General features: G+C 35.4%; 1 protein-coding gene and 1 long non-coding RNA gene across 2 annotated transcripts in view; one reads left to right on the forward strand and one right to left on the reverse strand.

The window, feature by feature from the left end:
• The window catches only part of LOC148955943 (E3 ubiquitin-protein ligase ubr3-like), a 230,048-nt gene that overhangs the window by 54,929 nt on the left and 149,447 nt on the right, over window positions 1-25,672 (forward strand). The window lies entirely within an intron of this gene.
• Window positions 14,480-21,725, reverse strand: LOC148955946 (uncharacterized). Its single transcript, XR_016142118.1, has 3 exons — window positions 21,593-21,725; window positions 17,221-17,340; window positions 14,480-14,734 (listed from the first exon to the last, which is right to left on the reverse strand). It is a non-coding gene; the product is annotated as an uncharacterized LOC148955946 (long non-coding RNA).

Consider the following 25,672-nt stretch of genomic DNA (forward strand, 5'->3'; position numbering starts at 1 on the left):
TGGAATGGCTTACCATTTCATGCTGAAAGTTCCTGTGCATCTAGACTGGGATGTTCAATTGGCCAAAAGGCAACATCTGTACTACAACTGCTATTAATACGGCTGCTACTACTGTTGCTACTGCTACTACTAACACAATACTAAGGGCATGAGGTTGAAAATTTGAGAAAATATAGAGGAGAAATTTGAACTAATTCAAAACATACTGTTTGGTATGATTGTCAAAAGGGCTCATCCCAGGTATGGATTAAGGAATTAAGTTGGGACTTTCAGGGAATGCTTAAATAAGAAGATCAATTGATCAAAAGGCAATATTTACTCACTATTACTAGTACTACAACAACTACTAGTACTGCTACAACCACTACTACCTCTACAACAAATGCTTGGTTGTTTTTTGTTTGTTTTTTTATTCGGCCCTGACAGTGACAAGTCAATATTAATTGCTCACTTAATTAGGGCCTTTGAGTAAAATTATAAATTTAATTTTAAGTTTTTTTAAAAACTAAAAAAAACTTACTTTTTAGATTTTTTTAATTTTTTTTTTATTTTTCGTTTTTGCAGAAATGAATGCAAAAATAAAGACTACAACATAAAAATAGAGATTAAATTAAATAAATATTTTTTTTAAACAAAAGTAAAGAGTGAAACTATGTCTTAGGCAGATATAAAGAAACTAACAGAAGTTATAATGTAAAATGAGATAAATTAAAAAAAAAAAAAACAGACAGGGTCAATAAAAAATGAAACGAACTCGTATTTAGGAAATCTTGATTATTTTTTTTGCCTACAAGAAAATATGGAATACAAGTTTATTTCAAAAATTTTTTTAGCTTGGCATTTTTTTACCAGAGAATATCATTTCAAACCTATTGTCCTAGAAAATTGAGAGGAGACTCATTTGAACAGACATTAATATTTTCAGAAAGTTATTTAATTGGCCAAAAGATTTTAACACATCAAAGTTGACTTCTGACCTTTTGTGGTACACAACAACAATTTTGATCCAAAGAGGACCAAGATGCTATCAGTTAGAAAATTTTACATTGCTAGTCGATTTAGAGCATTCTAAAAAAATGATTGGTTCAAACATTTTTTTGGCCCTATTTGGTTCAAAATTGTACAGAAGAAGAAGTACAGATTAGGCATAAAGAAATTTCAACATGCTTGTTACCCTAAATTCCGAATTTCTACAGAAGCCAAAGCCTTGGAAAATCAAGCCAAAAATGAGCCAGAGCCTTTGAAAACACAACAAAAATAAAGCAAAACACTGTTTTGCCAGAATAAGCCATAAATAATATAAATGAGCCAAAAATAAAGTCAGAGACCTTGAACAAAAAAAAAGCCAAAAATAAGCAAGACAACACTTTGCCCCAAATCTAGCACTACTTTTACCTTGCTTTTTTATCCTTTGATAGAGTCTTTGAAAAAAAAGCCAGACAAAGTCTGGGTAAGCAAACCTTGCTTGCTTACCCTTGTTTCGGCCTGCTGAGCTTTTACGGAAAAAACAAGTATTTTACTTGATCCGACAAATTTCATCTGTTTTTGGCTGCAGGTTTATGCATTATCATGGTTAAACGACAGTGAAATATTTTTATTGCCTTCTATCTAGAACTTAATACACCCTATTCATATGGATACGCAGGTCTATACTAGCAAAAACCGCAAGCCGAAGTCAGGTCATAAGTAGTATCCTATCACTGCTTTCTACAACACCCATAGCAGATTAACATGGGATTTCTGCAACATGCCCTGTTACGTCACGACATCCCCGGCAAGATTCCTGTTATTCCAGGTGACTCAATTTTGTTCCAGTATTTCCATATGATTAATCTAACTTCTCAAGTGTGGTTGGGATATTAACAAGTACTAGTAATAGGAAATTAACATGGGATTTTAAAGTCACAGATAGGGGATGTAAACGTGTCACCCTGGGATTCAAGGTGTTCCAATATTTTCCCTAGCAACCGCCATTTTGTCACGATTCGTAGCCATTTTTGGCACATCTATTATTTTCTTGTATTATCCTCCCTTTATAAATAGAAGTCCCATATACAAGTCTATTGTTTTCCTGAAGATACCCAGTTGCTCCCTCATCCTAAAAGACCTAATTTCCAGAACTTTCAACTATGTTCAACAAAATGGATATCCCAAAATTTAATTTGGCGTTTCTGAGAAAATAACTGACGTCAGAGGGGCGTTGGGTACACTCCGTTCACTTTCGAATTGTACAAGAGCCCCCAGCTCTATGGGTTTCCTTCTGAATTAGCCTTTATGAAATTTTTATAATAAAAATGTCAATAAAAACCATACATGCCCCCAAGGCATAATTAACAACCCTTGCCCTGACAGCTGTGGGGGGAGAATTTGTCCTCCTCAAATACATTTTGTCTACAACTTTCAATTACTACGAACAAACTGGATATCTCACTATTTTTATTATATGTGTTTTGGGAAAAGGTTGACTTGAGTGGGGAGCTAGTTGCCCTCCAATCACATCTTACTATTAAAAAGTGCAGTATTCCTTTCAATTCCCAATTGAATGAGCCTTTTTTCAAGTTGTTACGACAAAGATTCAATAAAAACCTTATATGCCCCAGGGCATAACTTATAATCCTTGCCCTGAGGGTTGTGGGGGAGTGTCCTCCTCAAAAATATTTTCTATCTGGAAATCAACTACGCTGAACAAAATGGCTATCTCAAAATTTTGATTGGATCTGTTTTGGGAAATAATGGGTGTGGGGGGGGGGATAGCTGCCCTCCAATCACTTTTGACTATTAAAAAGGGAAACAACCCCTTGAAGCTCCAATCAAATGAATTTTTTTTAGTTTTTACGACAATGCTTTCTTTAAGAATATTTTTTGCCCCCAGGGCATAACTTAAAACCCTTGCCCTGAGTGCTGTGGGGGAGTGTCCTCCTCAAAAACATATTTTCTATCAGGAAATCAACTACGCTGAAAAAAATGGCTGTCTCAAAATTTTGATTAGATGTGTTTGGGGAAATGATGGGCGTGGGGGGGGGGGCTAGTTGCCCTCCAATAACTTTCGACTATTGAAAAGGGCACTAGCACTTTGAATATCCAATCGAATGAGCCTGTTTTGAAGTTTCTACGACAACAACTTCTATAAAAACCCTATATGCCCCCAGGGCACAACTTAAAACCCTTGCCCTGAGGGTTGTGGGGGAGTGTCCTCCTCAAAAACATATTTTCTATCTGGAAATCAACTACGTTGAACAAAATGGCCATCACAAAATTTTGATTGGATGTGGGATGGGAAATGATGGGCGTGGGGGGGGGGCTGGTTGCCCTCCAATCACTTTCGACTATTAAAAATGACACTAGCCACTCAAATTTCCAATCGAATGAGCCCTTTTCAAAGTTTCTACGACAAATCCTTCGATACGAAGTGCCCAGGTATGGAGAAAAACCAAAAAAAAACACATTGTGCCCACATCGTTCTTTACTTAGGCAGCGCTAGCGCGCTGCCTATGACTGAGTTAAACATGATTGTATAATGTCTACACAAATGATTTAATGGCTTTCTAAAGGAGCGTAACCTTCGTGTAAGTCATGGCCCCAGTGGGAGGGGTGTCCTGGTTGAAGCCCCTCCTGAAAAGTAAATTCAAGTTTTACATAGCTTATCAAACAGTTCGTGGCAACGAACTGTAAGTAAGGAGCGACCCGGCACAATGGTAACTGAAACTCTAAAAAACAGAATTTTGATACCAATAGATACATCAAGAGAATCAGATTTTAATTCTGATTTCAAATATATAAGTTTCATTAAGTTTAATCTTACCCATCAAAAGTTACGCGCCAGAGAAAATTTGACTGATTTTCGAAAAAAGGGGGAAAGACCCCCTAAAAGTTATAGAACCTTAATGAAAATCACACCATCATATTCAGCGTATCAGAGAACCCTACTGTAGAGGTTCCAAGCTCATATCTACAAAAATGTGGAATTTTCCATTTTTTGCCAGAAGAAAGATCACAGATGCGTGTTTATTTATTTTTTTTTCTTCTTCTTTTCCCCAGGGGTAATCGTATTGACCCAGTGGTCTTAGAATATCGTAGGAGGGCTCATTGGAACGAAAATTAAAAGTTCTAGTGCCCTTTTTAAGTGACCAAAAAAATGGAGCGCAACTAGGCCCCCTCCCACGCTCATTTTTTCCTCAAAGTCACCCAATTAAAATTTCGAGATAGCCATTTTATTCAGCATAGTAGAAAATCTAATAAATATGTCTTTTAGGATGACTTAATTCCCCACAGTTCCCAGGGGAAGGGCTGCAAGTTATGAACTTTGTCCATTGCTTACATATTGTATTGGTTATTGGGAAGTATACAGACATTTTCAGGAAGGATTTTTTCTGGTGGGGGGACTCTTTCCGTGGAGGATGTTTCTTTGGGGTAAGGGACATTTCTATGAAGGGGGCGCCGGATTTTCTAGCATTATTTAAAAAACGATCAGAAATTAAATTAAAAAAAAAACAAGTTTTTTCAACTGAAAGTAAGAAGCAACATTAGAACTTAAAACGAACAGAAATTAATAGGTTTATGAAGTGGTTCGCCCCCAAGTCAATACCTCAATCTTTACGCTACAGTTTTTTTTCAGTGCTTTCAAAAGAGCTATCTATTCTAATTAAACGGCCTTTGTGATTCTGAGGTTTGTGAATTAAAATGTTTTTGAACTTTTAATGTAAAGAGCGTGGTATTGAATAAGGGGAGAACACCCTCATATACGTAATAAAAAAACAATAAAAAAAAACAAGTGATACGGCTCAATAGTAATCCAAACTTTTAAAAACGGAATTTTGATGTCAATAAATGTATCAAAAGAATGGGCTTATAATGCTGATTCTAAATATATAAATTTTATTAAATTTAGTATTACTCATCAAAGGCTACGAGCCTGAGAAAATTTACTTGATTTTTTAAAGAGGGGGGAAACATCCCCTACAAGTGAAAGAACTTTAATAAAAATCACACCGTCAGATTCAGCGTATCAGAAAACCCTATTACATAGGTTTCAAGCTCATATCTGCAAAAATTTGCAACTTTTTATTTTTTGCCAGAGGAAAAATATACGAATATAGAAGTTCGTTACGTAAGTTAATCTGTAAATTACGTCAGAAACAAATTTAGAGACAGCCATTTAGCAAAAGAAAAGTAAAATTTTTACGCAAATTCTGTTTACTTATTCAATGACGGTGAGCCAAAAATTAAAGCTGCATTAACTAAAAAGCGATCAGAAATTAAATAAAAAAAACAAGTTTTTTAAAATGAAAGTAAGGAGCGACGTTAATACTTAAAACGAACAGAAATTATTCCGTATATGAAAGAGGCGGTCCCCTCCTCAACGCCTCGCTCTTTTCGCTAAAGTTTTTTAATGTTTAAAAAAAATTGAGTTTTCAGAAAGTCAAACTTTAGCAAGGCGTTGAGGAGGTTAAGTTTTAGCGTCGTTCCTTACTTTCAGTTAAAAAAAACTTGTTTTTTTATTTAATTTTTGAACGTTTTTGAATTAATGCAGGTTTTGATTTTGGCTCACCGTACATGAATAATTAAAACAGAATTTGCATAATGATTTTACTTTTACTTGGTTAAATGGCTTTCTCGAAACTTGTTTAATTTTATTTACGAACGTTTTTATTAGCAATAAGTATACGTAACTTACGAATTAACTTACGTAACGAACTTCTATATTCATACATTTTTAATATGTATATTAGGGGGTTCGCCCCCTGGTAAATACATTGCTCTTTATGCTAAAGTTTGAATTTTGTTCCAATTCTTTAAAAATGACCCCTTAATCACAAAAGCCGTTAATTAGAATAAATAGCTCTTATGAAAGTACTAAAAAATCTGTGACTTAAAGAGTGAGGTATTGACTAGGGGGTGAACCCAATCATATACGTAATATTTTCTGTTCGTTTTAAGTTTTGATGTTGCTCCTTACTTTCAGCTGAAAAACTTGTTGTTTTTTTTTAATTTCTGATCTTTTTCTTTAATAATGCTGGGAAATCCGTCACCCTCTTCATAGCAATGGCCCTTCCCAAATGAGAACTTCCTTCAGGGAAAGATCCTCCCATAACCCCCCACCCCTCACCCCCCACCTACCAGAAAAAATCCCCCCTGAAAACGTCTGTATACTTCCCAATAACCAATACTATATGTTAATACTATTGGGTAAAGTTCATAAATTTTAGCCCTCCCCCCGGGGACTTGGGGGGATTAAGTCATCCTAAAAGACATAGTTATCATATTTTCGACCATGCTGAACAAAATGGCTATCTATAAATTTTGATCGGGTGACTTTGGAAAAAAAAATGAGCGCGGGAGGGGGCCTGGTTGCCCTCCATTTTTGTGTCACTTAAAAAGGGCCCTAGAACTTTTGATTTCCGTTCTAATGAGCCCTATCGCGATAATTTAGGACCACTGGGTCGAGAAGATCACCCCTGGAGAAAAAAAAATCACGCATCCGTGATCTTTCCTCTGGCAAAAAATGCAAAATTCCACATTTTTGTAGATAGGTGTTTGAAGCCTCTACAGTAGGGTTCTCTTATACGCTGAATATGATGGTGTGATTTTCATTAAGGTTCTATAACTTTTAGGGGGTCTTTTTCCCTTTTTTCTAAAATCAGCCAAATTTTCTCAGGCGCGTAACTTTTGATGGGCAAGACTAAACTTGATGAAATTTATATATTTGAAATCAACATTAAAATCTGATTCTTTTGATGTATCTATTGGTATCAAAATTCCGTTTTTTAGAGTTAAGTTACCATTGAGCCGGGTCGCTCCTTACTTACAGTTCGTTACCACGAACTGTTTGAAACGCAAATACGTGAAAATGTTATTGAAAGAAGCGTAAGATATTTATTAAAATTGATCACTAAAAACCCAAATTTCAAAAGTGGGACTTTGAATTTTAATTATTCACATATTAATGTGAAAACTTTGTTTTAAACAGGGGCAGATCCAGGATTTTCTTAAGGGGGGGGGGGCAAAATAGGTTGATCCGATAAAAAAAAAATATAGGGGGGCGCAAAATAGGTTGGTCCAATAAACTTGCGTTAGGAGCAAATGTAATTTGCGCAAACTTCATTCAATTAATTAAATTACACTACTTAAGACTACGCTAGGGGGCGCGCGCCCCCTGGATCTGCCACTGGTTTTAAATTCATATGATATGGTCTCTTGCAAATGAATCCTTGCAAGGCACACTAAACGGCGCACTCAGAAAATAATTACGGGGAGGTGGGCTGATCAGGGGTCTCTGGGCCAACCACCGAAAAAATTTAAATATTCCTTAGAAAAAACGGTATCTTAAGGTATTACTTTAAATTTCTTTTAACTCTTTGAATGCAAGCTATGAGCAGGGAAAAAAGAATGAATGATAAAACCAAGCAGATTAAATCGGCTTGGATTTATCCGATTTAAAAACTTTAATCCGATTTAAAGATTTAAAAACAGCATGTAATTTTTTTTCTTGAGAGGGGAGGCTACAACCCCTTTAGCCCCCCCCCCCGCCGTTGGTGCGCGACTGGGCACAGTAGATACAGGGGTACAGCTAGAGTGTTAAGTTTGGAGGAGTGATTGAAAAATGTGTCGACAAAATTGTCCAGTATGCAGACAAATGCAGACACAAGCTAAATTTCCAAAGTAAATAGATAAATTTTTCGAGGTGTTGACATGCGGCGGCGACACCAAGGAACTCGCCCCTTCCCCACCTTACAGCATCCCCTCTCCTCCTTAGCAGTGCCCCTGACTGGATATCATGGCTTTAATCGATTGAATATTGGATCTTTCACCCACGCAAGTATACATTCACATTAAACATGTTTTGTTTCACCCACTCAAGTAACATTCATATTATGGTTAGTTGTATTCTTTTTTGTTGTTTTGGTAGAAGATGTACGTTCTTGAATTCACCATACATGTCGAAAATTGCTGCACCGGTTGTGTATTGACAACAGATTTACTTTGACTTAATTTGACTCACCTCTGCTGCTCTCTCCACAATGGTCAGGCTTAGCTGGTGGCTCCGTCACCACGGACAAGACAAGCAAAAGTTACCTGTTTAAATCTGGTGCCGTCTTCTGGACAAGTTGCGGATAAAAGATACAAAAGTATCGACCGACAACCGATACTCTTTTTCCGATATCCGATAATGACACTGGACCTCATATCGGCCCAATAATATCGGTCGGGCCCTAATATATATATATATACATATATAAATATATATATATATATATATATATATATATATATATATATATATATATATATATATATATATATATATATATATATATATATATATATATATATATATATATATATATATATATATATATATAATCCGTTTATATAACACCAAAAAAAATCCGTTTATTTTTTGATACTAAGTACTATATCTAAGCAATAGGCGAATTACATAAGTTACAACCTTTTCCCAGGGGCTGTGGGGTGGGGAGTCTTGTCACCCCCAAAGGCGTAACTTTCAACTATACTAAATCAAATGTCTATCTCAAAATTTTGATCAGAAATCATTGGGGATAAAGGGGCGTGAGAAGCGGGCTTTATAACCTCCAATGCTGTCGGTCAATTAAGAAGGGCACTAGAGCTGTTGATTCCCATTCAAGTGATCCCTCTCTACGGGCATAGGAAAGTGGTCAAAAAGGGCAGCTGCCCCCCCCCCTCCCGAGAACTTCAAATTTACACAATATATTAACGAAAAGTTTTGTTTGTTGGAATTTTTCTGTTGAATGTTCACTGTTAGATGGTTGAAAAAGCTAGAAACAAACAGAAATTTCCAAATATCGTTTCCGATATACTGAATGGTTCCGATATACCGATACATCAATTTTGATAATTAATATCGATTAATATCAATCCGATATCAATATTTACGTTTTGATATTCAATATTGATTTTTGGTTCGATGGTCTGATATATAGATACATCAATTTTGATAATTAATATCACCCGACTTTTAACTTGAATTGGATTCTTAGAACAAGAAGCTGTTATTTAATTGTAATTTGATTTGTGTCAAATCGCTTTTATGGCGTTTATATTTTGTGGAAATTGGAAGTAGTATAGTGGGTTTATCATGTTATTAAATAAAAAAAACAAGTTTTTTAAACTGAAAGTAAGGAGCGACATTAAAACTTAAAACGAACAGAAATTATTCCGTATATGAAAGGGGCTGTCCCCTCCTCAACGCCTCGCTCTTTACGCTAAAGTTTTTTATTGTTTTAAAAAATAAAGTTGTGAGACAGAGTCAAACTTTAGCGTAAAGAGCGAGGCGTTGAGGAGGGGACAGCCCCTTTCATATACGGAATAATTTCTGTTCGTTTTAAGTTTTAATGTCGCTCCTTACTTTCAGTTTAAAAAACTTGTTTTTTTTATTTAATTTCTGATCGTTTTTTAGTTAATGCAGCTTTAATTTGCATAAAAATTTTACTTTTCTTTTACTAAATGGATGTCTTTACAAATTAACTTACGTAACTAACTTCTATATTCGTATATTTTTCTTCTGGCAAAAAATACAAAGTTGCAGATTTTTGCAGATATGAGCTTGAAACCTATGTAATAGGGTTTTCTGATACGCTGAATCTGACGGTGTGATTTTCATTAAAATTCTTTCACTTGTAGGGGATGTTTCCCCCTCTTTAAAAAATCGAGTAAATTTTCTCAGGCTCGTACCCTTTGATGAGTAATACTAAACTTAATAAAATTTATATATTTAGGATCAGCATTATAAACACATTCTTTTGATACATTTATTGACATCAAAATTTCGTTTTTAAAAGTTTCGATTACTATTGAGCCTTATCGCTTGTTTTTTTATTGTTTTTTTTTTATTACGTATATGTTATTACTTATATGAAGGGGTTCTCCCCTTAGTCAATAACACCCTCTTTAAGTTAAAATTTAAAAAAAAATTTTATTCAAAAAACCCAGAATCACAAATGCCGTTTAATTATAATAGATAGCTATTTTGAAAGCACTAAAAAAAAATTATAGCGTAAAGAGCGAGGTATTGACTTGGGGGAGAACCCCCTCACATACGTTATAAGTTCTGTTCGTTTTAAGTTCTAATATTCCTTCTTACATTTCAGTTGAAAAAACTTGTTTTTTTTATTTAACTTCTGATCGTTTCTTAAATAATGCTTGGAAATCCGGCGCCCCCTTCATAGACCTGTCCCTTACCCCAAAGAAACATCCTCCACGGAAATATTCTCCAGAGTAATCCCCTCCTCTAGCCCCCCCTCCAGAAAAAATCCTTCCTGAAAATGGTTGTATACTTCCCAATAACCAATAAATAATGCTGGCAAGTCCGGCGCCCCCTTCATGGCAATTTCCCTTCCCCCATGAAAACTTCCTTCATGGAAAGATCCTTCCATATAGTCCCCGACCCTCTCCTTCCCCCACCTACCAGAAAAAATCCCCTCTGAAAAAGTCTGTATACTTCCCAATAACCAATACTATATGTTAACATTGAGTAAAGTTCATAACTTTCAGCCCTCCCCCTGGGGACTTTGGGGGATCAAGTCATCCTAAAAGACATTTTTATCATATTTTCGACCATGCTGAACGAAATGGCTCCCTCAAAATTTTGATCGGGAGACTGGGAAAAAATGAGCGTGGAAGGGGGCCTAGTTGCCCTCCATTTTTTTGTCGCTTAAAATGAGAACTTTAGATTTTAATTTTCGACACAATGACCCTTCTCCCGTTTTTATAGCCCCCCTGGGTGGAAGCGATCACCCCTGAAAAAAAAAAAAAAAAAAAAAAAAAAACACGCAACCGTTGTTATTTATTCTGGCAAAAAAAGGAAAATAACCAATTTTTGTAGATAGGAGCTTGAAACCTCTACAGTAGGGTTCTACAGTAGGGTTATTCCGTATATGAAAGGGGCTGTCCCCTCCTCAACGCCTCGCTCTTTACGCTAAAGTTTTTTATTGTTTTAAAAAATAAAGTTGTGAGACAGAGTCAAACTTTAGCGTAGAGAACGAGGCGCTGAGGAAGGGACAGCCCCTTTCATATACGGAATAATTTCTGTTCGTTTTAAGTTTTACTGTCGCTCCTTACTTTCAGTTTAAAAAACTTGTTTTTATTTTATTTAATTTCTGATCGTTTTTTAGTTAATGCAACTTTTATTTGCATAAAAATTTTTCTTTTATTTTGCTAAATGGATGTCTTTACAAATTAACTTACGTAACTAAATTCTAGATTCCTATATTTTTCTTCTGGCAAAAAATACAAAGTTGCAGATTTTTGCAGATATGAGCTTGAATCCTATATAATAGAGTTTTTTGATACGCTGAATTCTGACGGTGTGATTTTCATTAAAATTCTTTCACTTGTAGGGGATGTTTCCCCCTCTTTAAAAAAATCGAGTAAATTTTCTCAGGCTCGTAGCCTTTGATGAGTAATACTAAACTTAATAAAATTTATATATTTAGGATCAGCATTATAAACACATTCTTTTGATACATTTATTGACATCAAAATTTCGTTTTTAAAAGTTTCGATTACTATTGAGCCGTATCGCTTGTTTTTTTATCGTATCGCTTGTTTTTGTTCGACTTTGGGGGATCAAGTCATCCTAAAAGACATTTTATCATATTTTCGACAATGCTGAACAAAATGGTTAACTCAAAATTTCGGTTAGATGACTTTGGGAAAAAATGAGCGTGGGAGGGGGCCTAGTTGCCCTCCATTTTTTTTGTTCACCTATAAAGGGCGCTAGAATTTTTAATTGATGTTCGAATGCGCCCTCCCGCAATATTCTCGGGCGCCTGGGGCAATGCGATCACCCCTGGGGAAAAAAACAAAAACAAAAAACAAAAAAAAAAAACAAACAAAACAACACCCATCCGTGATCTCTCGTCTGGCAAAAAATGGAAAATTCCACATTTTTGTATATAAGAGTATGAACACCACTACAGCCGGGTGCTCTGATACGATTAATATGAGGGTGTGATTTTCATTAAAGTTCTATAACTTTTAGGGGGTATTTCCCCTTTTTTCGAAAATCAGCGAAATTTTCTCAGGCAATTAACTTTTGATGAATAAAATTACACTTGATGAACACTAAATATTGGAAATCAGCATTTAAAGCTGAATCTTTTGAAGTATTTATTAGTATCAAAAACCCGTTTTCTAAAGTTTTGGTTACTATTCAGCCAGGTCACTCCTGACTTACAGTTCATTACCACGAACTGTTTGATAGTATTGGAAGAAGATTATAAGAGCATTACAATCCAAGAAGATTAATGCTGAAGCTAATTGACAATTTGTGATTTTTGGTGATAATTGACGAATAAAGAGTTCAAAGGGTAAGATAGAAATTGCTGGCGATGTGAGGTTTTGCAAACTACTGATATAACTTCAGCTCCCTCCTCCCTTCCCTCACCGAATCGGCTGCACCCCTAGACAAGATGCTGCCTACGCCCATGTCCCTCTCCCAACATTTTAGGACCATTGGTTTGATATGATCACCCCTGAGAAAAAAAAACAAAACAAGCAAACACGCAAAAGTGATCTAAGGGTGTTTCCCTTCTTTGTCATAAACAAGGCAAATTCTCTCAGGCTCATAGCTTTTAATGAATAACATTATACTTAATGAATTTTGTATGTTTGGAATCAGCATAAAAAGCTCAAATCTTTTAATAACTTGATTATTATCAACTTTTTTTTAAGTGTTTCGGTTAAGTTTGGCGGAATTGCTCCTTGCTTGCACTTTGTTACCACGAACTGTCTGAAAACGGATATAAATCGGTGGTTAAAAAAGTAAAAAAATTTCACTTTTATTGTGCTAACGTTACTCAAAAAAATTTCAGTTATTAATATCTTGTAATATATGTGTCCAGTGGCTTTTGAATTTTTCAAACCAAAATCCTTGTCACTTGTTAAGATGATAAGAAAAGGAAATATATATTATATCTTACAAACATTTATTACATGCATATGGTTATTATCTTTGCGTTTCACCTGGTCAGTATTGTTAAATTTTTTTCGGTCCATTGATGGTAATTTTTATTTTTTAAGTATGAATTGTTATATCACTTTATTTATACCCTTTTTTTTATTTTAATATTGCTCTTTACTTTTCATCGAAACTTTCTTTGAACTTTTTTTTTTAACTTTTCCTAAATCGTTCATTCCTCTGAACCTTCTGCAATATCTGCAGAGTAAACTGCAGAGAAACAGCTTTCTCAATACTCATGGAACTCCAAGACCACTAAAACCCTATCATAAAAGAAACAGTTTGACCAGCAAAAGGAGGGCTTTGCAAACGTTATCCAGCAGTGAGATTCCAAAAACAAAGAAGTTTCAACCAATTGGTTCTGAACGAGCTATAAGATAGCCGATAGAGTAAGTAAGGGTACTTGTTAATTAGCCAGAACACACTCAAGTTCTTTATCTGAATGTAAGGTCTGAGAAAACCGGTTTTATGGCCACAGAAAAAAGAGACGGGTGACAGAATGCATTGGTCTTATATAATGTGGGCAATATATTTTCACATTATGGAGGGGGGGGGGTAAAGCATTGTCACCCGTCTCTTGTCTTTGTGGCTATGAAACACCTTTTCTCAGATCTTACATTCACATCAAGAACTTGAGTGTGTTCTGGCTAATTAACAAGTACTTAAGTAAGTAGTTAGTAAGTATGACGGAACAAGACCCTCAAGGTCAAAATTCCCGGTGCTGATCTCCGTTTCGTGGCCTCTCAGCCAGGAAGTGCAACAGGGGGTTGGGGGCCAACTATCCTGTGCTGTCGCACACCCTTCTTGCTTACATTCCCTAGATTTCTACAGACCCCAAAAGGAATAACAAATGTTATATATGTATATGTATCCATTGCCTCAGCACTGAGTATTTTTACTTCTAAGACTTTTTCGTGACATCTAAAAAACACACTGAATCCCCGAGGAAAGTTTTCTTTGAGCTCACTCTGTGTTTTCTATTAATTTAATGTACAATCAATACATATTCATCCGTTTTTGTTTTATGGTTATCAGAAGGGAAATAAAAAACTCGAGAGGTTTTTTTTCTGCTCTTCTGAAAATTTACAATTATGGAGATACGCCCTTTTGATACCCGACTGACGATACTATTTTTCACTATGTCAGTGTCTTCTGCCTTTGTTTTGTTATAGAAAGTCTTCTTTACATTTCGGTGAGGCGTACCTATATCTGAGAATAGTAGATTTGTCGTTCAGAAATATCAAATATCACTCCCAGGGACGTAAGTCCCTGGGTATTGGAAATACTTCCACGATATACTATTTTTTTCTTAATTTCCGAGCGCTTTTTATTAAAATTATCTATATTTCTTATCACCTACCCCCCCCCCCCCTTGAATAGAAAATCTTCCTTACGTTCCTGCCAATACCCGCTTAGGATAAAAAACGAGCATCAACATAAATTAATTTATCCAATTAATTTCACCAATTAATTATTCCTTTTTTGACTTACAAAATTTTTATTCAAGCTTCTTCGCTAGTATAAACAGAACAAATCATACACAGCGCAAATTTACTTTTAAAAAAGAGACAACCATAACGAGATTCATTTATCGCTTCATTCCTAATAACTATTCAACAACCAACAAATTGACACAAATATACCCTCCTTCAATAATTACAAGCTATTCCAATGCATAATCTATTTCTTGGATGTATGGTCAAAACGATGAGACAGCCACTGTTGTTCCAGGATTTCCTGAAACAATAGTAAATGCTATTAGAAAAAAAATATTGCCATTTGTCACGTTTAACGTTCAGTACGTTTAACGTAACATTACTATAAGTGACCAGTATATATTAAGGATAAAACGCATATAATTTTCTCTTTAAAAAATATAACCCCCCTTACCCTCATGTTCTTCCTTAGATAAAATAAGTTACTCCCATCACCTAAAAAGAACTACAAAATAAAAATAAGGGGTTTTGCCGTTTTATCACGCTTAGTGGTTTGTAAGTTTAACGTACCATTGTCAGGCAAGGTTAGTATATTCTTTTTTTTGTTCGGATTAACGCGGAGACACCTTCGTATAATTCCATCACCGGATTTGAATTCCAAGCCCTGCAGTGGATTCCTGCAGCTGAGTTCGAACTCCACGCCCAGTATTATCAAGCAAATATAAATCAGACTGTGCCATTGCACGGCCTTACATTGGCAGATCAAGGGGAGACTCTTGACCAACCGCCAAGATTTTTCTGGAACGCTCATTCCTTGCTTTTTCCTGTTTTTCACTCTTTTTTTAATAAATCTGTCAATTTGGTCAATTATTGACGTCCTTGTCACATTCCCCCCCCCCGATTTCGCTCTAGATCCGCCCCTGGGGCCTTAGCATATTTTAGATTGAATTACAAATTTTCTGCTTGTGAATTCCCCTCATCCTATCTACTTACTTTCCCCTCTTCTACTATAATATGTTCCCTTGCGAGTAAACAATTTTACATTTACAAAATTCCTTCCCCTAATCGCACATCTTTCTTTATATAAATGAAGTAACTTTTCACCTGACAAAAAAATACACAAGGAAAACCAAAAACCCGGTTTCGGCAAGATTAATGTTTAGTACGTTTAACATGGCGTTGCTGGGCAAGATTAGTACATTTCCCAGATGGAAGGTATACAGTTTCCAATCTGAAAAATCCCCCCCACCCTCATATGCTCCTTACAAAAATAAAGTGACTTCCCAGATATGAAAAAAAGTTGCTGAGTACACATTTTTGCGTTTCACGTAAAAGTGCTCTTAATCCATTTTAGGCAAATAATTTATAGGAAATTGCCAAAATTAATATTTTTGGCAATTTGCCAAAATAATATTATAGGAAATAATTATGGAGATAATAGGAGATAATGATTAAAAATATAGGAAATTGCCAAAATAATATTTTTGGAAATTGCCAAAGATTACAATTTTGCCAAGGATTAAGCCCAGTCTTCATTCTTTTTCAGGCGATGGCAGCTGAGTGAAAACAGCTTTTTGTTCACTGGATTCGACTTTTCTTTAAAAAGAGTCACTCAAATGGGCACTCAAAAGCACCAATGCAGATTGAGCCGTGTCTTCATTCTGGGTTTTCCATGTAAAGTCCCTGTGCTTATCTACTTTTTCATGCATCCCCAGTCTCCATAAGTACACTTTTCAAGGCCCAAAAAGGCAGATCAGGCGCATTTGAAGTGGCTTTTTTCAGAAAAGTCTGTTTTTTGATGAACAAAAACCTGTTTTTAAATGGCCAACTCAAAAAGCTATAATGAAGATAGAGCTTTGGAAAATGGAAGCTGGGAAAAAATAATAAAGCACAAGAGACTTAACCAGAATAATTCATAGATGATGAAAATAAGGCATAACATATTATTTTTTTTACCATGGAGAAACCTAAGTATATAATATATACAGAGTTATATATGATATTATACAAGGATCAAGCTCAAATTCTGCAGAAGAATGTCTCAAAATTCAATAATAGACAAGAAAAACCTGTTTCATGTAGTTTGAATCCATATTTTAGAAGATTACTTATTCAACCTTAAAATAGCAAGGAAATCAAAATTAAAACATTTTTGTCCCCTGGACCCTCTGAGGTCTATTCATACCAGAAAACCATAATATTTTTCTTATGGTTGTTTCAGAATTATGTAATTTTCAGGTCAGCATCATATTTTGTCAGCGCTGCCATGTTGGACCAAAAAAAAAGATAAGCCGTAACTTAAATCAGCACTTTAAACCGTATTGATTCCAATATTGACACTCTATATCAAAGGAATGCTATTTCCTCAATATTTTTCAGATCGTTTTTTTTTACTGATTTTCACTGACGTTTCGGTTCAGAAACTAGCCAAAATACGAAAATCTGTGTGGGGACAGAAGTGAACAATGAAGGGCTGTACCCAGGATTTTATCAGGCGGGGGGGGGGGAGGGTACAAAAAAAAATTTGAAAAATTCATCAAAAATGTGTTTATATTCATTTTTGTTACATTTTTACGAGTCAGACAACCATTTCGGAGGGGGGGGCAACCCCTTACCCACCCCCGGGATACGACCTTGGATCCATGTTAAATTCCACTTATACCCTGACATAGATAAACCTTTTATGAAGGAACATCCTATATTTCATCGAAGTTTATCTGTATAAAGTTCTTTCAACTGAAATACATTACAAAATAAAAAGAAATATAGCCTAGACTTTACACTCACCTCAGCAGCTTTTTTCAACAATTCTGCAGTCAATGTACTTTGCTTTTCTGTCCTTGCCTTCACTTGGGCAAGTTTGATGATTGATTCAAATGCACAGAACAAGTTTATCTCCACCAAAGCCTTGAATAAATATGACTAATAAGCATAAAATTTAGTCTTCAACTCATCATGAACAAAATAACGAATAGGCCTAGAGTATTATTTAAAAAGCCCAGTGATTCAAAACAATATGAGTTTAATTTACGCACGCCTCCAAAAATTAGGCCATGGGAGTGTTTACTGGAATTTCCACAGACATTGGGGTGTCATTGAGAAAACTAAGTTTGTGTTTTTAAGTAACATACTTCGCAGTGCTAAGCATAGCAAGATCATCAAATATTCAGCAAGTCTTCCACTCGTATCTTCTGCTCATTTTGACAACTAGGTTTTATTGAAAAACAAGTTGGAAAATGACAAGCTGTATGAAAATTATAGTTTGATTCTACAGTCTAATATCGTTTGGCCATGTTAAATGAATAATTACGAATATCCAAATATTACAGTTTTTGGCAGTCTAGCTATGGCAAACACAAAAAGCATGACATCAACAAATTGGTGAAAAGAGTTCAAAAGAAAATTTTTATAAGAAGTGTGAGCTCAATGGGTGGGCAAAGCTCTGAATAGAGTGTGGTGAAGGAGGGGCATGCCAAGCTGCACTAGCCACAGGTGGCTTCATGATGTGATTAACAGTTACAAGTGCTTATATCTTTGTATACAGGAACCAACACATTTATTTGATGAACTCAGAGGGATATGCAGCACAAAAGAAAGATATGATCCAAGTGATGTTTCCAATGTGCTTCCTCCTTCTTTTAATCAGAGCAAGCTATGTGCTTGGACATTTGTCTTAGCAACTTGACAAACAGTGGCACACAGAATAAAAAGCACGCTAGAAAGAAGTGATTGAATGTACTGTTAGAACAAAGTCATCAACCCCACATCAAACCTTCCCTTTTAAGGTAACAGTTAGTCTTTGGCTATTTTATCCATCTGTGTTCTAAAATCTTGGTTTTTTCTATTCTACTTGTGGGATACTTACAACCAAGTTGAAATTGATGCATAAAATTTTTCAACAGCACACAACAAAAGTAATCAAATCCTCAAGTTTGGACAGTTGGGACAAAAACTGGGACAGTTTTTTTTATTAAGTCTGCATATGGATAAGAAGAACAGAAAATTTTCCAAAATTTTATTCTGTTTACTAAATATTGGCTTGACACCTACCACCATGGATTCACAATTCAAGACTGATGAAAATATATAGCAAAACTGACCCAGATCTCACAATTTCAAAATTGCATGAGAAAACAAAAAAGAAAAAATAGGGCACCCATGGCTCAGAGTGCTTATGTGATCTACATTTGAAATGACAGATTCTTTTTGTTTTCTGTTAGGCAACAATTGACTATTGTTATTGCAGTTTTGCTTGTGTAAATGTTTCTACTGTTTTTCTTTGTTTTTTCCCTGTTTCATGTTTCTGTAAACAGGTTCTCAATTATAAACGTCATATTAATGTTGCTTTGACCCCCTCATGTACCCATGGCTTGCTGATACAACATACACAAGGAGTATTGCTTCATAAGAGGAAGTAAAACCAAATGATTACTCAAGTGGCCCCTGTTTTGCACATTCAGAGCATACCATGTTCTTAATTGAACAAAAATCATACATTTAAAAAAATTTCTTTGTGCTTTACAAAAAAAGTATTCTAGAGCTTTACCTGAATAGTTTAATTTCAGCATTCTATTCCTACTATTATTACTAACAACTCACTGCAGCACCAAGCCGCCTTAGGCCAACACAGCTATACACACTCCTCTGTCCCAATTTATTCAAAGCCTCCCTCTTCATACCCTCCCAGGAAGTTCCCTTAAATCTTTCCTTACTACATCCTCCCACCCTTACCCAGGACAACCCCCTTTTTTTGACCCTAGACAGTTGGCCAAAAAGGACAATATTTGACAGTCATCCTTCATCTCCAAAACATGCCCTAGCCATCTCAACTTTTTTCTCATTATAGCCCTAAAAAGTAAGATTGAGCCACATTTTTTGTACAACCTACTGTTTGAGATACAGTCAGTCAGTAAGGTAACCAAAGCAATATACATTTAGAAACATTTAGCAAATCTTCCTCTATTTTTTGGAGCACTCATGCTTCAGAACTGTACTTGATCACTATTATCACAGTAGCTTTCAATATTCTAATTTTGGCTTGCAGACTTATTTTCCTATTCTTCTGAACTTTAATCAACTGTGAAAAAGTAAGCAGCATAGTTATATTTAATAAACTATTTGGTTGATATATTGAAGTCTTAAAGCAAACAAAAGTAAAACAAAGTAGCATATAATTATCAAATGGTTATATTTGTTCAATTCAGAAAAACTTTCAGTTAAGCAATAGTAAAACTCTTGCATGAAGAGAGGGCAGCTAGATCAAGGCAATTCCCCTTATACTAATACTACTAACAACTCACCAGAGGCCAACACAGTTACACATGCTCCTCCCCCATCCCAATTCATTCAAAGCTTCTCTCTTTACACCCTCCCAGGAAGTTCCCATTTCCCTTAAATATTTCCTCACAACTTCCTCCCAACCAAGGATGACCTACTTTCCATTTAGCCCTAGATGGTTGGCTAAAAAAGGATAATATTTGGCAATCTGTCATCCTTCATCTGCAGAAGATGCCCTAGTCATCTCAAACTTTCTCTCACTATAGCCCTAGAAAGCAAGATTGAACCCCACTTTTCATACAGCCTACTGTTTGAAACATGGTCAGTCAGTTGGGTATCCAAAACAATCGGTAGGTAATTTTTCTGGAAAATATCTAACAAATTTTAATCGATTTTTTGGAGCACCCATGCTTCAGAACCATATTTGACCACTGTCATCACTGTAGTTTCCAATATTCTAATTTGGGTTCATAGACTTATCTTCCTATTCTTCTAAATTTTTTTTCAACTGTGAAAAAACCCTCTGATCCGTGGCTATTCTACTTTTAAGATCTTCACAGCACCCAACATCTTTAGTAAAATACTACCAAGGCAAGTGAAGCTGTCCACTTGATTGATCTTTTTGTTACCAAATATCATCTTCTCATCTTAACTTATGCCTAGCCATAGCAACTCAGTCTTCTTGACATTAATTTTCAAACCTATTCTAGCACTCTGGAACCCTTTTAAGCTTGCTCTTCATCTTCCTGTAAAAGACTATTTTTTAAAATTTGATATGGTTCAAGGTCAGCAATATGAGCCTGAGCTATATTTCCCTAATACAAAATAAAAATGACAAGAAGTTTCCTGGATTTCAATAACCAGAACTTACTTAGAACCAGTAACAATTGGAGTATCCATACTAAGTAGTAGATTGTAAGATCTGATTTTGACTGTGAAATGTCATAATAAAATGGTTCCCTGAGAGGCAATGGTACATTTGGTCATGACCAATGCTTTTCTGGCTTTCCCAAATTTGTCCTGAATTTAAGAGTAGAGTCAGCAATCAGTCTTACATCTTCCTTATCATCAACATTCATTTGAAAAATTTGCAAACTATTTGAACTTGGCAAATGAAAAATTCATGATGGGAGTTTGTGGTGCAAGGTGAATGATTTACATTTATTGGTGTTAAAATCATAATTTGGTCCAGGCCACAAGACTTTGAGACTTTAAATCCTTTTTTAGACTATTTATGTTAAAATTGTAATCAACAAGGTCAATAACCTTTGTATGATCACAGTGTATTAGGTAAAAGCTTATTGCCAAACTAGTTACAATCATTTATATATATAAATCATATAATGATTAGAACTGTAGATAAGAAATAAGTTTAGTTGTTAGGATTGTTGTATTGGAAAATTGTGCCACATTAGTGGATATTAAAGACCATATATCTGGGAGTATACAAAAATTTTCCTATTCCTTTTCTAGCCATGGCTGATTATAAGAAAGATATCAAATAGGAAAAAAATATATCTTTTAATTACAAGTTCATTATACTTTCCAAATATAATAGTCACTAATATACTGTCACCAAATACATTGTCATTGCAGTTATGCACCCTCTCTCCTGAAGGGGCCAGATATAGCCATAGGATACACATAAAAGTTTGCTAATCTTTTGGGATTGCTTTATGATGTAGATTCAACATTGTAAATAATTTGCTGTCAAAGAAGCAATCAGTTACCCTATTTCTTTATAATAAACTAGGTGAGCAGGCATGACTGTTGTGATGGTTGTTGCACTTAGAGCAAAATTAACGTCATTTCTCTTCTCCTACTATCCAAAAAAAAGGAACTACCACATTACTGATACAATGACTTTAAAATAAAATATTACCTATGGTGATCCCTAGGCATGCAGAGCCTGGGGGAGCTCGCTTTAGTTTCCCCCCTGTTTGAAGAGTCCTGTGAACATGCCTGTGAAGTCTCTTACCAATGAACATTTGAAATATCTGACCCCTCCCTCTAATATGTTTGTCTGACTCATCCAATTTACAGGTGCATGGGTCAAAACTAGTCCCCAAAGCTGCGCCACGCCGAAATGACGGCGGCTATTGTGTGATTCAGCATCGGCGGGGGCGCGCCCCCTGGGCGCGCAAAATATTTTTTGGGGGCCCGCCCCCGTTTTTAGACGGGCGGGGCGCCACGGCGCGCCAATTTTTCTAATTAAAAATAATAATAAAAATTCCACTTCACCAAGCACGTTCAACCTCGATTTTAGTAAGGATTTTTAAATGGTTGGCTAAAAACATACAAGAACAATATGACAAAACAAGAATTTTTTGGGCTGTTCGGAAAGTGTTTATGTTCACCGTCGATCAGACCAAATAGAATTCTCATTTTTAGCCACTAGACCCAGGGAAACCTATGTTGTGTTTATGTTTAACATCGCATTGTTCCTATAAAATCCCGTGTTTAGTCATTTCCTTGTTATTAATGATTTGGGCTACTGTGTGTATAACTTTCAAAGTTTGTAGTTCAAACATCTCCTGTTCATCAAATACATACGAAAAGGAAGTGAAAAAAAACAAAACAAATAACAACATCGAAAAAACACTGTATACAAATCAGATACCATGGCTTAACAACACCAACAATTTTAAATTAGCGGTTACATCACTTCAGTTACAATTGATGTAACAAAAGTCAGTTTGTTCACTCTGCCTGGAGCCATTGATCTTTTTGCAGTCACTATCAGTCCTGTTGTGCTAAAAAGCCGTTTAGCTGGGGCACATGTGGCTGATACAGCCAGAACTTGACGAGCGTAAACTGCCACTCGCGAGATCTGATACTAGTACTGGACCTTGGGGTCCCACAGAATGCCGCAAATGGGCTTCTTCTTTGTATATGCTGAAATAAGTTGTTTTATAAGGGAGAACAAACCTGCACCTTCACCATAGGGCTCCTGCTCACTACACTACAGGAGGAACTAAACTGCACCTTTGCCCTCTTTTCTTATCAACACGGAATAACCCTGCGAAATTCTTTTCTGAAAGAAGTTGTCAATATATAACGTTTTAAGTCAAAGTTTAAGGCTACTTCAACTTCAGTGTGCCCTGCTAACTGTGCAAAAAAATGTAATTCATTTCTATAGATATATTTCTATACTAGCTCTAGATAATCTACCAAGCGGGAAACTACCGCAAATCAGCATCGATAAATAAATGAAACCCAAAACGAACAAAAATAACAATAGAGTCAAACTCAAAACGAGCAGAAATTAACATAAGTTGGGTTCAAACTCCTTATGCCTTCCCAAGGCCAGAACATACTTTTCACTTTACTGAAAAAATATAAATGTTTTTACTTTTATAACTTTAATAAGTCAAACAATGCTAACATTTTGATTACTAAATATCAGTATATTTATATTAAACTGACAATGCATATTAATTTGTATTTTTTTAAGTGAAGTACAAATTATGTTCTGGACTTGGGAAGGCATAGGGGTTTTGAGCCCAACTTATGTTAATTTCTGCTCATTTTGAGTTTGATTCGGTTATTTATTGTAATTTCTGTTCGTTTTGGGTTCCATTTATTTATCGATGCTGATTTGTGGTAGTTTCACGCTTGGTAGATTATTTGACTTTAATTTTGCTCATTTTTGGTTTAATGGAGTTCTTTACTTTTCTTTGAAAAAACTAATTTTTTGAAACAGTTTTTTTTAATTAATTTCTGTTCGTTTTATATTGACATAGTCTTTTCAGGGAAAAAGAAAATCATACTTTAAATCTTTTCGTTTTTTTAAGAATTTATAGTTTGGACTGCTATTTGTATGCTGGAAATCAATTTTCAGAAAAATTTAACAACATATACTCTTATAAAAATCTGGACACAAATAGTAGTGCTTAATTTAGTTTCTTACATCCTCTAGTTGATCTGAAATGAAAAACTTGATAACATTTGCAAACAAATGTGCTTACTTTCTTTGATAGCTTGGATGAACTTATGCCATTTTAATTTAGTCAAATTTTAAGAGCAGAAGAAGCCCCGAATGTTTGAACATAATACCCTCAGTCGTTCTTGGGATACTGCTGAGATGCCTTATTGGGAATTAGCATAAACACAGTGCATTTTGATTGAATCTTAAGGCAACATTTACTTTTTAAACATAAAGGCAAATGGGAGGCGTGGAAGGGGGATTAGTTTCCCTCCAATTACTTTCGACTATTAAAATGAGCTTCATCCTTTTCTATTTTCAATCGAATGAGGCCTTTTTGAAGTTCCTATGACAACTTCGTTGATACAAAGTGCCCTGGTTTAAACAACAACAACAACAACAAAAAAATTATACATTATACCCACATCGATCTCTACTATAAAAATGTCAAGCCTTCCAATCACTTTCGATTATTAAAAAGGGCAATAGGCTTTTCGATTTCCAAACTAATGATCCCTTTTTGAGTTTCTACAACAATCGCTTTCTATAAACACCATATATGCCCCCCGGGCATAAATTACAACCCTTACCCTAAGGACTGTGAGGATGGTTGTCATCCTCTAAGACCTAATTTCCAGAACTTTCAACTACGTTAAACAAAATGGCTATCTCAAAATTTTGATTGTATGTGTTTCGGGAAATGGTGGGCGTGGAAGGGGTGTCAGTTGCCTTCCAATCATTTTCGACTATTACAAAGGGCACAAGCCACTCCAATCTCTAATTGAATGAGCCCTTTTCAAAGTTTCTACGACAACTTCTTTGATATGAAATGCCCTGGTCTAAAGGAAAAAATAATAAATAATACATTGTGCCAACATCGTTCTTATATAACTCCAGAGCATAACTGCAAAACCCTTGCCCGAAGGGTTGTGGGGGAGTAACCTCCTCAAAAAACATATTTTCTCTTTGGAAATAAGTTACTCTGAACATTATGGCTATCTTAAAATTTTGATTGGATGTGTTTGGGGAAAGGGTGGGTGTGGAAGGGGTGTTAGCTGCCTTCCAATCAATTTCAACTATTAAAAAGGGCACGAGTTATTCCAATTTCCAATCGAATGAGCCCTTTTTGAAGTTTCTACGACAACTCCTTTGATACAAATTGCCCTGGTATGGAAAAAAAAAAATGATACATTGTGCCAACATTGTTCTTTACTTAGACATCTCGATTGTGCTGCCTATGAAAACAGCCTGAATTGCCTAATGCTCTTTTACCTACCTCTTTTCATCCGAAAAATCAGAAAGAAAAATGAACAGCATTTTAAAGTGGAAGGTAGAATTTTTGTTTCAAGAAAAATTTCTTCTTCTCCTTCCTATGAACCGATATACATGGTGAGCCCACGATGACAGTATTTATTTTTAAGAAATAGATTAGCCGGGATGACGGTTGAAGCCCAGAGGTCAATATCGATAACCAGAAAAGAGAAAAAAACTGGCGGCGTATTAGTGACGCCGCCGCCAATAGAATCAGCGGCGGCGTCAGCGCGCTGATGCACGCTCGGCGGCGCGCCGCCGTTTTTTTTCGGCGGCGCGCCGCCGATTTTCGGCGCGGCTTCGGGGTCTAGTCAAAACAACCAAGACCATTCTGAGGATAGATAAGAAATATATAATTTGAGCTAAATATTTGTACATTAGGGGGAATTGGGGCTAAAGTATAGCAGGGCTGCATGCAAAATGTGTTAACTATATATATATATATATATATATATATATATATATATATATATATATATATATATATATATATATATATATATATATATATATATATATATATATATATATATATATATATATATATAAATAATTTCTGAGACCACACTGGCTAATAATGATAAACAAAAAATCGCGAAGAAAGGAAACGAGGACAATTAACAGCCAGTGAAAAAATTGAAAAATTATGCAAATATTTCGGTCAAGACCTCCGCTTGACCGTCCTCAGTGCAGAATAAAACTGATAAAAATATAAAAACCAAACCT

Source organism: Artemia sp. Qi Xiang Cuo, chromosome 1 (genome assembly GCF_049724085.1).
Source record: "Artemia sp. Qi Xiang Cuo chromosome 1, ASM4972408v1, whole genome shotgun sequence".
Lineage (NCBI taxonomy): Eukaryota > Metazoa > Arthropoda > Branchiopoda > Anostraca > Artemiidae > Artemia > Artemia sp. Qi Xiang Cuo.